Source organism: Microcaecilia unicolor, chromosome 5, assembly GCF_901765095.1.
Source record: "Microcaecilia unicolor chromosome 5, aMicUni1.1, whole genome shotgun sequence".
Taxonomy (NCBI): domain Eukaryota; kingdom Metazoa; phylum Chordata; class Amphibia; order Gymnophiona; family Siphonopidae; genus Microcaecilia; species Microcaecilia unicolor.
The window spans coordinates 175,350,728-175,364,380 of record NC_044035.1 but is presented as its reverse complement, the minus strand read 5'-3'; the positions used below and the strand labels follow the sequence as shown (position 1 = coordinate 175,364,380).

Here is a 13,653-nt window from a genome sequence, read left to right as displayed (position 1 = left end):
AGAGAGGTATGAGGTAAACCAGTCTAAATGCACAGTTTGTTAAACCAATAGAGTGAAGACGTGAAAGTAGTATAGAATGGTTCACAAGATCAAAATGCTGCTGACAGGTCCAAAGATAGTAAGAGGACAGATGCACCTTGATTGAGTGAACAATAAAGAAAGGTAGTAATTCCAAGAAGCATGGTTTCTGTGCTATGATGCTGTCTGAAGGCTATCTGGGTTAGAATGGAGGACATAAGTTTTGTGGATAAAGTCTGCAAGTTGAGTGTGAACCACAGATTCGATAATCTTCGAAGAGGCAGATTTGCTACTGGGCGATAGTTATTAGGATCAGAAACAGGTTTAGATGTATCTGACTATAGGTCGGATGGTGGCAGCGTTCCAATAATCTGGGACAGAATCAGAAGATAGACTAAGGGTAATCATGCTATGAATGCCCTTGAAGAAAGAAGGGATACGGGAGATATGATACAGATATTTAAAGATACCAATATACAAACAGATCTTTTCCAGACACAGGGAAATAGTAAAACTAGAGGACATGAATTGAGGTTGTGGGCTGGTAGACTTAGAAGTAACATCAGGAGAAGACAATCAATACTTGGAATTCCCTCCAGAGGGAAGTGGTGAAGAGAAAAATGGTGATGGAATTCCAAAAGTGTGGGATGAATACAGAGGATCCTTATTTAGAAAGAGGATGCTATAAAAACAAAAATGAAAAGGTAACTCTAGCTCTGAGGAACTAAAGCCAGTGTCAGGCAGACTTCTACAGTCTGAGTCCAGTGTATAGCAAAACAGATTAGGATGTGCTGGAGGAAGCTTTGACAGCAACTCCAGTAGTTGGGACGTAAGGACAGACCTAGGCAGACTTCTAAAGTCTAAGTCTCAAAAGTGGCAAAAAGAGATCAGGATCAAGTGTACATATTTTATACCACATTCACTGTTGGTTTAATCATGAACTGATAATGAGTGTGACTGTTGGAAAGACTGGATGGACCATTTAGGTCTTTATCTGCTGTTATCTACTATGTTACCATGTAAGTACTAGTCTAGCACAGCAGAGTAGTTGTTATTATTTAGCAAAGCTTTGAAAACATATTTGTTTGTTTAAGTAGAACATGATGCTATGTTTTTTTAAAATTGTATCTCTTGTATACTTTGTAACTCCTGATGTATCAGCCTCTTTTGATTATTGCATTCTTGTCTTGAATCTCAGTTGAGAGAGCTGGTGGGTGATAAGTCTCCTATAACATAACATAACATAACATAACATAACATAACATAACATAACATAACATAACATAACATAACATAACATAGCAGCAGAATTTGACAGTCATGTATAGGTGTAATGCAAGGGTACTCAAGCTTTTTGTCAAGCGTTCCACCTTTTCTACTGCTGAGTTGTTCATGGTCCACAATATTAACTGACTTACCTACACATTTTACTGCACATCTAAGACTAAGCAGGCCAGTAGGCTTGCATGGACACTTCTCTCACTGACCTCACCCAAGTCTAAGCACTGCACCACTACTGAAAGCAATTCCCTGCACCCCTGAGCTCAGCATAGGCTGCTTCCAGGTCAGCCACTCCCTCATGGTAGGAGGGGGGTGGGGCTGAGCCAGGCACATCACTCTAGTCTCCCGCCCAGGGAATGTCACCAAATTCCAACCTTCCCTACTACCTACTGGAGCGGAGGAGTAGCCTAGTGGTTACTGCAGTGGAATTTGATCCTGGTGGACTGGGTTCGATTCCCACTGAAGCTCCTTGTGACTCTGGGCAAGTCATTTAACCCTCCATTGCCCCAGGTACAAGTAAGTATCTGTATATACTATGTAAACCGCTTTGAATGTAGTTGCAAAAACCACAGAAAGGCGGTATAGCGGTATATCAATTCCCATTCCCGTTCCCTTACCTGTGCCCACTAGCTATGATTTTTGACACTGTGCATGGGTGTAGCCATGTCTGGTTTTGTTTTGTGGGCTAAAATGTTTTTCATGTTAACGCTCAGTCATGGTCCACAGGAATTTGGTTCATGATCCGGATTGAGGTCCTTGGTCTGGACTCTGAGTACCCCTGGTGTGGTGTCTGAGTGAGAGCCACCAGCAATGACAGATCACTGAGCTATAGAACATAAGAGTAGCCATACTGGGTCAGACCAATGGTCCATCTAGCCCAGTATCCTGTTTTCCAAACAGTGGCCAAGCCAGGTCAAAGTACCTGGCAGAAACCTAATTAGCAGCAACATTCCATGCTACCAATCCCAGGGCAAGCAGTTGTTTCCCCATATCTGTCTCAATAGACTATGGACTTTTCCTCCAGGAATTTGTCCAAACCCTTTTTAAACCCAGATACACTAACTGCTGTTACTACATCCTCTGGCAAAGAGTTCCAGAGCTTAACTATTTGTTGAGTGAAAAAATATTTCCTCCTATTTGTTTTAAAAGTATTTCCATGTAACTTCCTCTAGTGTCCCCTGGTCTTTGTAGTTTTGGAACGAGTAAAAAATCGAATTACTTGGATTTTGTAGACCTCAATCATATCTCCCCTCATCCCAGTGGCATACCAAGTGCGGGCAGTGGGGGCGGTCCTCCCTAGGTATAAATAAAAACGTGGGTGCTCCGCTCCTGCTGCTCCCAACCCATCCTTCTATTCAGTCCGCTGGTGACGCTGTTGCCTCTCCTCTGCAATCCCCAGTCTCCACCTGCCTATTTCTCACCTCCCTCGCCAGCCCCCTTCTCGTTTCTGCCACCTGGCGCCCTGCATTTTTAAAATCTTATCTCTGAATTGGCAGTGCATCTGTGAAAGAAGCAGATTGCCTCGGCCCTTCCCGCGCTGTCCCTCGCCATCGCAGAAATAGGAAGTTACATCAGAGGAGGGCGGGGGACAGTGAGGGAAGGCCCGAGGCGATCTGCTTCTTTCACAGACGCGAGACACTGCACGCTGGCGCTGTGTTGCTGATTCAAAGATTTTAAAAATGCAGGGGGCTGGGTGGCAGAAACGAGAAGGGGGCTGTCAAGGGAGCTGAGGGTAAGCAGGTGGGGAATGGGGATTGGGACTCGAACTAACAACTAAATAGGGGCAATGGCTGGAACTCAAGGGGGGCTGAAAAGGAGGGGCTCAGATGGGAGAAGAGGGCTGAAGCTGGAACTCTGGTCTGAGAAGGGGGCAGGTGGGTGAATGGGGCTATGCCTGGGGCAGGGGGGAGACTGGGTCTAGGGCTGAAAAGAGGGACTGTAATTCAAGGCAGATGAATGAGGGGGACTGGAACTGGGGGCAGAAACTGTGGGGACTGGGGGCTGAAAAAGGGACAGGGAGAAAGAAGCTGGGACTGAAGCTCTGGACTGGTGGGAGAAAAGGGCTGGGGCTGAATCTAGGAGCTGAAACTGGGGACTGGTGGGATAATGGGGCTGGAACTGAGGGGCTGAAAAGAGGGGGCACAGAGCATGAGGGGACAGATCATGGATGGAAGGGAGAGAGAGGGAGGGCAGACACTGGATGGATGGGAGAGGGAGGGCAAATGGTAGATGGAAGGGGCAGAGAGAGAGGGTAAACCCTGGATGGAAGGGAGAGACAGGGCAGACAGTGGATGGAAAGGGAAAGGGAAATGGGACTTGATATACTGCCTTTCTGAGGTTTTTCCAACTACATTCAACGTGGTTTACATATATTCAGGTACTTATTTTGTACCAGGGGCAATGGAAGGTTGTGACTTGCCCAGAGTCACAAGGCGCTGCAGTGGGAATCGATCTCAGTTCCCCAGGATCAAAGTCCACTGCACTAACCACTAGGCTACTCCTCCATACAGGGAAGTGATAGGGCGAGCAGACAGTGGCAAGATGGTGGATGGAAGGGAGAGAGAGGGCAGACAGTGGTTGGAAGGGACAGAGGGAGGTTGGAAGGGATAGAGGGAGAGAGAGGGCAGTCGGTGGATGGAAGGGACAGAGGGAGAGAGAGGGCAGACGGTGGATGGAAGGGACAGAGGGACAGAGAGGGCAGACGGTGGATGGAAGGGACAGAGGGACAGAGAGGGCAGACGGTGGATGGAAGGGACAGAGGGAGAGAGAGGGCAGACGGTGGATGGAAGGGACAGAGGGAGAGAGAGGGCAGACGGTGGATGGAAGGGACAGAGGGAGAGAGAGGGCAGACGGTGGATGGAAGGGACAGAGGGACAGAGAGGGCAGACGGTGGATGGAAGGGACAGAGGGAGAGAGAGGGCAGACGGTGGATGGAAGGGACAGAGGGAGAGAGAGGGCAGACGGTGGATGGAAGGGACAGAGGGAGAGAGAGGGCAGACGGTGGATGGAAGGGACAGAGGGAGAGAGAGGGCAGACGGTGGATGGAAGCGACAGAGGGAGAGAGAGGGCAGACGGTGGATGGAAGCGACAGAGGGAGAGAGAGGGCAGACGGTGGATGGAAGCGACAGAGGGAGAGAGAGGGCAGACGGTGGATGGAAGGGACAGGGAGAGAGAGAGTGCAGACGGTGGATGGAGGGAATAGAAAGGGCAGATACTGGATGGCAGGGAGAGAGAGAAGGCAGATGCTGAATGGAAGGGAGAGAGTGAAGAGAAGATAAGGAAAGCAGAAACCAGAGACAACAAAGTGTTCATAACATATATTTTTTCTTTTTTGCTTTAGGATAAAGTAGTATTACCTGGGTTAATAAATGTTTATAAATAGAAAATGGAAATATGGTAATCTTTTTATTGTCCTAATTTTAATACATTTCGACTAACTTTCGGAGAACAAAACCCCTTCCTCAGGTCAGGAAAGGATACTGTAACAGCAGTATACTGTATTGACCTGAAGAAGGTAGTTTTGGCCTCTGAAAGCTAAATATATTAGTCCAATAAAATGGTATTATCTTATGTTCTATATTTGTTTTATTTTTATTTGTTAATTTGTAAAATGGTGATTGCTATATATTACTTTTTTCAAATTTACATCAGCTATCTTTATATTTTGCACAGTACAATACTTTGTAATTCTATTTACTATGTAAGCCGCATTGAACCTGCTATGTGTGGGAAAGCGCGGGGTACAAATGTAATAAATAATAATAATAATAATAATAGGGGGCATTTTCTGTTTCTATGGTGTTGCATTGAATGCAGAATCTGGCTTCTTGAGGGTTCAGTTTAATTTTTGTTTAAATATAAAGTTTGTGGTTACTTATTCTATAGTGGATTAGGATGTATCTGTGTCTGTGAAGAAGACATGGCTTTCTGTTGGCATTGACTGTGCAGGATCGACGATCTGTACTATTCTGGCTGGTTTAGTTTTACAATAGGTGAATTGATGATCTAGTGCTCACTGCAGTGTTTAAGACAGGGGTGTAGCCAGACAACAGATTTTGGGTGGGCCTAGGCAAGAATTGGGTGGGCACCAGTGTTCTCCTCTCCCCCCCCCCCCCTCCAAAAAAAATTCTCAGCTGGTGGGAAAACGCTTCTTTCTACCTTGGCAGCAGGCATGCACTGAAAACTGAGCATGCGCAGGTGCCAGTGTTGTGGAGAGTAGCATTTTCGTTACTATCAGGGGGAAATCTTCAGCTGGCGGAGCTTGGGATTCCCACCAGTTACCACTAAACATGTGCTACTGTTGGGTGGGCCAGAGCCATAAATGGGTGGGCCCTGGCCCACCCGAGCCCACCTGTGGCTACGCCACTGGTTTAAGATGCTTCCTTTTCCTAGGTACACCCTTGTGTGACTCGTAGAAATTACTGCTTAAGATATGGTAGAATTGCTCTATAGGTCCTGAGTGTTTTGTATTCTCAGTATGCCTAGTACTGGATTTTGGAGAGGGGTGTTAATAAATGACTGGCCCCGGGTGTCAAATACCCTAGGTACGCCACTGCCTCATGCGTCTCTTTTTCAAGTTGAAGCTCTTTAGCCTTTCCTCATAAGAAAGGCATTCCATCCCCTTTATCATTATGGTTGCTTTTCTTTGAACCTTTTCTAATTCTGCTATATCTTTTTTGAGATACGGCAACGCAATACTCAAGGTGTGGACGCACCATGGAGCGATACAAAGCCATTATAGTATTTTTGGTCTTATTCACCATCCCATTGCTAATAATTCATAGCATCCTGTTTACTATTTTGGCCACCGCCACACACTGAGCAGATTTCAGCGTATTATCTATAACAACACCTAGATCTTTTTCTGGAGTGCTGACCCCCAAAGGTGGACCCTAGTATCAGGTAACTATGATTTGGATTATTATTTCCAATGCGCATCACCTTGCATTTGTCCACATTAAATCTCATCTGCCATTTGGATGCCCAGTCTTCCAATTTCCTAAGGTTTTCCTGCAATATTTCACAGTCCACTTGTGTTTTAACAACCTCGAATAGTTTTGTATCATGTGCAAATTTGATCACCTCACTCGTCGTTCCGATTTCCATATCATTTATAAATATCTATATATATAAAACTCACCCTCAACGTTCTATTGTCTGCTGACATCACTGAAGCCAAGGTTCGTATGTTCGAAGCTCTGAAGCCACGAAAATCAAAGTCTCTGGGCCCCGCCCTCGCGTCAAACGTTATGACATTGAGGGCGGAGCACATTCTCACCTCCAATGATCTACTCAGGCCACAAACTCCGGATTTCCACACTGTAGCTCTGCTCCGCCCTCGCGTCAAAACGCGATGACGTCGAGGGCGGGGCACGAAAACTGCCACTCACACAGAGCTACAACGGAAACAACAGCGGTGCATGCCACGAACCAGGTAAAACCACGACGAGCCATGCAGCCATGAAACCCTTGCTAGTGCCCGTTTCATTGCTCTCAGAAACGGGCCTTTGTTTACTAGTGTTAAATAACACCAATCCCAATACAGATCCCTGTGGCACTCCACTGTTCACCCTCCTCCATTGAGAAAAATGGCAATTTAACCCTACTCTTTGTTTTCTGTCCAATAACCAATTCCTAATCCACACCAGAACCTTGCCTCCCTATCCCATGACTCTAATTTTCTCAGGAGTCTCTCATGAGGAACTCTATCAAAAGCTTTCTGAAAATCTAGATACACTACATCAATCGGCTCACCTTTATCCACATGTTTATTCATGCCTTCAAAGAAATGAAGCAAATTGGTGAGGCAAGACTTCCATCGGCTGAACCCAAGCTGACTCTGTCTCATTAAACCATGTTTGTCTATGTGTTCTGTAATTTTATTCTTTATAATAGTTTCCACTATTTTTCCTGGCACAGACGTCAGGCTTACTGGTCTGTAATTTCCCGGATCACCACTAGAACCCTTTTTAAAAATAGGCATCACATTGGCCACCCTCCAATCTTCAGGTACTACGGAAGATTTTAACGATGGGTTACATATTACTAACAGCAGATCAGCAATTTCCTGCTTGAATTCTTTGAGTATCCTTGGATGTATGCCATCTGGGCCAAGTGATTTACTACTCTTTAATTTGTCAATTTGGATCAGTACATCTTTCATGTTCACCGAGATTTCTTTCAGTTCCTCCGTATCATCATCCTTGAAAACCATTTCCGGTACAGGCAGATCTCTAACATCTTCTTCTGTAAAGGCAGAAGCAAAGAATTCATTCAGTTTCTCCGCTATGGCCTTGACTTCCCTGAAAGCTCCTTTTGCTCTTTTGTGATCCAACGGTCCCATGGATTCCCTCGTAGGCTTTTGGCTTCTGATGAACCTGAAAAAGTTGTTACTGTGAGTTTTAGCCTGTGTGGCACATTTCTTTTCATATTCTCTTTTAGCCTTCTTTATTAATGCTTTGCATCTGACTTGCCAGTGCTTATGTTGCTTATTTTCCTCATTTGGATCCTTCTTGAAGGACTTTTTACGTCACCTTTTAACCACATTGGTTGTTGCTTTCTCTTCTTTCCACCTTTGCAAAATACATGGAATGCATCTGGACTGGGCTTCCAAAATGGTATTTTTGAATAATGTCCACACTTGATTTAGTGTCCTAACCTTGCAGCTATGCAAGGAGACGACTAAGGTGATGTTGAAGTGCATTAAGGAAAATAATTTCAATTTTTAAAAGGTTGTAGAGGGAAATCCAAGAGCAAGAAGAAAGAAAGATTAAGTGTGAGGATGCCTAAGATGTGTAAGCCCTTCTGCGCTTAGCCAGTGTAGTAGGGCACTAAGCTCAAACATCATAATATGGGGCACAACTTACATATAAAGATACAATAATAAGTACACACAAAGATTATGAGAGGTACTTAGAAAACTGAACCAACTACAAATTTCAGTAATAACTGATAAGCTACTGTCTTATAAAGCAAAGTAAAACAATTTATATGAATGCAGCTAAATATAATAGTAAAATATTAAATAATTCTCAGTATAAAGTATTGTTTTATGAAATTACTTTGCTGTAATTCCTTTTATGAACATGCATCTCAAATCTGTTCTGAAGAAATCATTATGGGGCTGGAGTTGAAAATAAAGGGCTGAAGCTATACTGTACTGTGGTTTTAATTATAGCAGATGGTATCCAGTGCACCAGAATGCCTCAATTGGCAAGAAAGAAAAAAATGTAAAACTAAAAACTTGCCCAAAATGACATCCATGATTCCTTTGAGCAGTTTTATCAAAGACTTCCTTCTTGACAGACCTACTTTATTACAATGTTAAGGGCTCAAGAACATAGCATATATGGCAGGAAACTTAGTCAAAGGAAGAAGCAGGAGAGAGGAAAGAACAGAATATTAGATGGAACATCAGAATTCTGTAACTGAATTAAAAATCAGGGCAAGAGATCAATGGAGACTAAAAATGCGAAAATCCCAGAGAGGTTAAGTAGGTAACATGTTACGGTGACACAGTATCCTTTATAGGAAAAAGAAAGAGTGATGAGAAAGTAGAAAGAACAGTTTAGAGTACACAGAAATAGCCTGTAACTGAATCAAAGTGAATTCGATTGAAAAACAAAGAACTAGACAACTCTTCTCCTTCTTTGATTCTGTGCTCACGGATGTTTTGGTCAATCACTTGATCTTTCGATATCTGCCTTCTTAAAAGTTTAAGTTTTGCTGTCTTTTTAACTTAAGCCATGATCAGATTGAAATTTTGACATTATTTAGCCTGCTTGATATTATATCTGTATAACAGAAACCCGGGGATGGTGTGCAAGGCAAACTGTGTACTTGCAAGGCTTGCAGCTCTGAGTGGGCAGTGCTGCACTGCCCCCCCAAGCTGGGCAGTTTGTTTCGCACTGGTTCTCATAAAACAAACTAAGCAGCCAGGTCTAAAGGTGATCAACTAAGTAAAAATTGGTTGACTGGCAGGCAAAAGAAAGGTGAGTACTGAAGTGTCTCAAGGGTCAGTCCTAGGGCCTATATTTGTTCAACATCATCATCACCACCAACTTTGATTTACTGCAAAGTCAATTGAAATCAAACAAAATAAAACATGGAAAAGAAAATAAGATGATACCTTTTTTATTGGACATAACTTAATACATTTCTTGATTAGCTTTCGAAGGTTGTCCTTCTTCCTCAGATCGGAAATAAGCAAATGTAGTAGCAGATAGTATATATGAGAGAAACATCAAAGCATTACTTTGACAGTCTGACAGAGTGGAAGGGTGGGAGTATGCATGGGGACATCAAAGCATTTCATTGATATTCTAACAGAATGGGTGTTGGTAGGTGAGAGGAGGGTAATAAACAGAGAAATAAACAGAGAAATACAGCTTTATGTTTTATAATGAGTTAGAAAACCACAGACACAATTCCTCTTGTAGTGACATACAACCCTGAGCTGGAGAAACTGAGGAAAATCATAAGAGACCTACAGCCACTACTTCAGGAAGATGAATTACTGAAAGAGATATTCCCATCCCCACCAATGCTGGCCTTCCGACAGCCACCAAATTTAAAACACAAGCTGATCAGAAGTAAACTTCCAACACAGACGGAAAAAGAAAAGGGCACGTTTCCGTGTAACACAGCCAGCTGCAAACTATGCCAAAACATTTCACAAGACCCCACAGTCATTCACAAAGGAAAAATCCTATATAATAAAACTCACCCTCAACGTTCTGAGGACACTGACGTCACTGTCAGGTCCTCCGGGCACTTCCTTCCAGTTCGAAGCCTTCGTGGTGGTGAAGCCACCGAAAACACTGTGTTGGGGCCCCGCCTTCATGTCAAACGTGATGACGTCGAGGGCGGAGCAATGTCAGCACATTGAAGGTGGTGCCGAGGTCCGCAACAATGGCGGACGAATGCCGACGGGGTGAGTAGGGATGGGGGGGAGGTCCGGAAGGAAACCGTCCTAGCGCCCGTTTCATTGCCACAAGAAACGGGCATGTTTTACTAGTATTCAACATAAAGGACTATTTTACATGCTCATCTTCCAATGTGGTATATATCATTCAGTGTAAAAAATGTAACGAAATGTGGAATAATGATTTAGATAAATAATAACTGGGGATAATCGGGTTAATACCACGTTTTCTTTGTTTGCTGTTGTTTAAATTGATCTCCTTGTCTTGTTTCACTCTCCCTATTTATTTTGTGGTCTAAGAAAGAGAAAGATTGTATAAAATCCATTTATCTTGTTGAGATTGTTTTCTTCTAATATTGTTTTAATGTACAATCATCTCTGTTTTACTGTTTTGCAAGTGATCCTTGTAAAATGAAAAAATTATAAATAAATGATTTAAAAAAAATGTAATGAAGGATGCTATATTGGAGAAACAGGTCAGATGCTTAAGACAAGATTCAATCTGCACAGACATCACATGAAAATAGCCGGTGCCAGTCAGGCCCCCACCCCTGTGGGCCAACACTTCACAAGACCAGAACATTGCACCAGTGATTTCACAGTAAGAATACTGAAAGGTAATTTTAAAACAATACAGGAACGTAAGACCTTTGAAATAAGAATGACTGAATATTTTGACACCCAACAAACAGGACTTAATAAGGATCTGGGTTTTCTAACTCATTATAAAACATAAAGCTGTATTTCTCTGTTTATTACCCTCCTCTCACCTACCAACACCCATTCTGTTAGAATATAAATGAAATGCTTTGATGTTCCCATGCATACCCCCACCCTCCCACTCTGTCAGACTGTCAAAGTAATGCTTTGATGTTTCTCTCATATATACTATCTGCTACCACATTTGCTTATTTCCGATCTGAGGAAGAAGGGCAACCTTCGAAAGCTAATCAAGAAATGTATTAAGTTATGCCCAATAAAAAATGTATCATCTTATTTTCTTTTCCATGTTTTATTTTGTTTGATTTCTATTGATAACCTTTAAGAGTGGACTAACACGGCTACAACACCTCTCTGCAAAGTCAAAAAAGTATCTAAATGGTTTACAGAATTATAAAAATAAGGAAATAAACAACAAAAGAAACAGAGACAAGGGAACAAAAGGTAAAAGTTACGATTAATTCTATATGCTGCGAGTGATATTTCTGAAGCATTAGAATGGAAATTAGGTTTTTTGCAGATGACATCCAAGTTTATTCAAGATTCTCATGCCCATCAAGCATGATATCTGAGTGGTTTACAGATTAAATCTAGAAGAGAGGAGAGAATAACAGGAGATTGGTAGAAGGAAACAGGTGGGCAGAGGAGGGGAGAAGGGGGTGGAACTATAATAATTGATAGGAAAGTGGGGGGGCACAGTGGGTAAGAGAATGTGTAATATAGGCCGGCCATCAATGAGCTCAAAGCGAGACAGAAATTAGCCATAGGCATCAGAGAAAAGTTTGGATCTAAATTGCTGAAGAGAGGAACATAATCTCAGATGCTGGGGTAGTTTATTCCAAAGTTCCGGGCCCTGTACCAAGAAGACAAAGATCTGCAACACAGTGGACATCACAAAGGAGCAGGCAAAAAGAGTGAAATGAGTGATTTTAGGGAGCAAAAACCTCAAAGGAACTGTATGCGACAGAAGCGGAAAGGCTGATGAACATGATGCAGGAGAAAGACCTTAGGATGATAGTGTCCAACGATCTCAAGGTAAAAAAAAAGCAATACGACACAACAGTGGTAAAAGCCAGAAGAATGCTAGGCTGCATACTAAGGAGCATAATAAGCAGAAAGGAAAAGTCATAATGCCCCTATATAACACATTAGTGAGGTCTTATTTGGAGTACAATGTTCATTTTTGGAGTCTGTATCTCACAAAGGACAAAGTGGGTCATTCTATAAAGAACCACCTAGGTTTAGGCAGCAAATATGTATGTAAATGTTATAAATAGAAATAAATCAAAACAATGAAAAGAAAATAAGATGATACCTTTTTTTACTGGACTAACTTAATACATTTTTTGATTAGCTTTTGAAGAAAACCCTTTTTCTTCAGATCAGAAATAAGCAAACAGCAAGGGTTTGATGTGGTCACGCCACTTGCAGCCTTCTATCAGTCATGCTGCAGCATTATGAACAGGGGCATATCTGGACTCTGGCGGTAGGGGGGGCCAGAGCCAGAGGGAGGGGGCACATTTTAGCCCCCCCCCCGGCGCCACCGATCCCCCCCCCCGCCATTTCTGGACCCCCCTGCCACTGCCAGACACCCCCCTCGCCACCAATGACACTCTCCACCCCCTCCAGCCGCCGCCAACCCTCCCCCGCTGCTGTCACTTACCTTTGCTGGCGGGGGACCCCAACCCCCCGCCAGCCGAGGTCCTCTCTTCCATGCCGGCTGCAAGTTGCAATGCTTCCTGTTCTTCTGAGTCTGACGTCCTGCACGTACAACGTGCAGGACGTCAGACTGAGTTCCAAATTCTGAGTCTGATGTCCTGCACGTTGTACGTGCAGGACGTCAGACTCAGAAGAACAGGAAGCGTTGCAACTTGCATCCTGCACGAAATAGAGGACTTCGGCTGGCGGGGGCTTGTGGTCCCCCGCCAGCAAAGATCGGCGACGGTTTGGTGGCGGGCATGCGGGAGGGAGGGGGAGGTGGAGAGGGTCGATGGTAGGGGGGTCCAGGGCGAAATCTGCGGGGGCCCAGGCCCCTGTGGCCCCATGCAGATACGCCCCTGATTCTGAATTAGCTGGAGTTGGTACAAACTCTTTTTGATTTGGCCAGTGTACAGGGCATTACAGTAGTCTAGTCATGATGTTATCATGGCATGGACCACTGTGTTCAGACTCGTCTTTTCAATATATATAGAGAGAATTTGTAGCTGCCATACCTGTTTGTACCTGAGGAAATAGAGATTAACCATTGGATTCTATAGAGGTCATCCAAATTTAGGCATGGATCCCAGATCCGCGCGCAAACTAATTAGTTAATGAGCCATTAACAATTATTGACATTAACAGGCACTAATTAGAACTTCTGTGCGGATCTGCCTATGCACTATTCTATAACACTGCACAACAAAATTGTCTGACACATAAATCAAAAGGGGGCAGGGCCAATTCAGGGGCGTTCCAAAAATTTAGATAGTGTTATACAATAGGGTCATTTACATGCCCAACTGCTATTGGTTGCACGTCAGCATTTACAAAAGGTTTCTACAGGCATAAGTCCTTGTGCTCAAAGTTGGGCATGGGAATCGGCGCTAAGCAACCTTTACAGAATTGGCACTTGGTGCAGATCTTCCCAGTGCCTAATTTCAGGTGCCATTTATAGAATTCCCCTCTTAAGTGACTTGCCCAGAATCACAAGAACAGCAGTGAGATTTGAA

The 13,653-nt window shown here is 43.6% G+C and overlaps 1 protein-coding gene across 1 annotated transcript in view; it reads right to left on the bottom strand.

The window, feature by feature from the left end:
• VAC14 (VAC14 component of PIKFYVE complex) overlaps positions 1-13,653 on the bottom strand; it is a 573,384-nt gene that overhangs the window by 197,894 nt on the left and 361,837 nt on the right. The gene's annotated exons all lie outside the window — the stretch shown is intronic.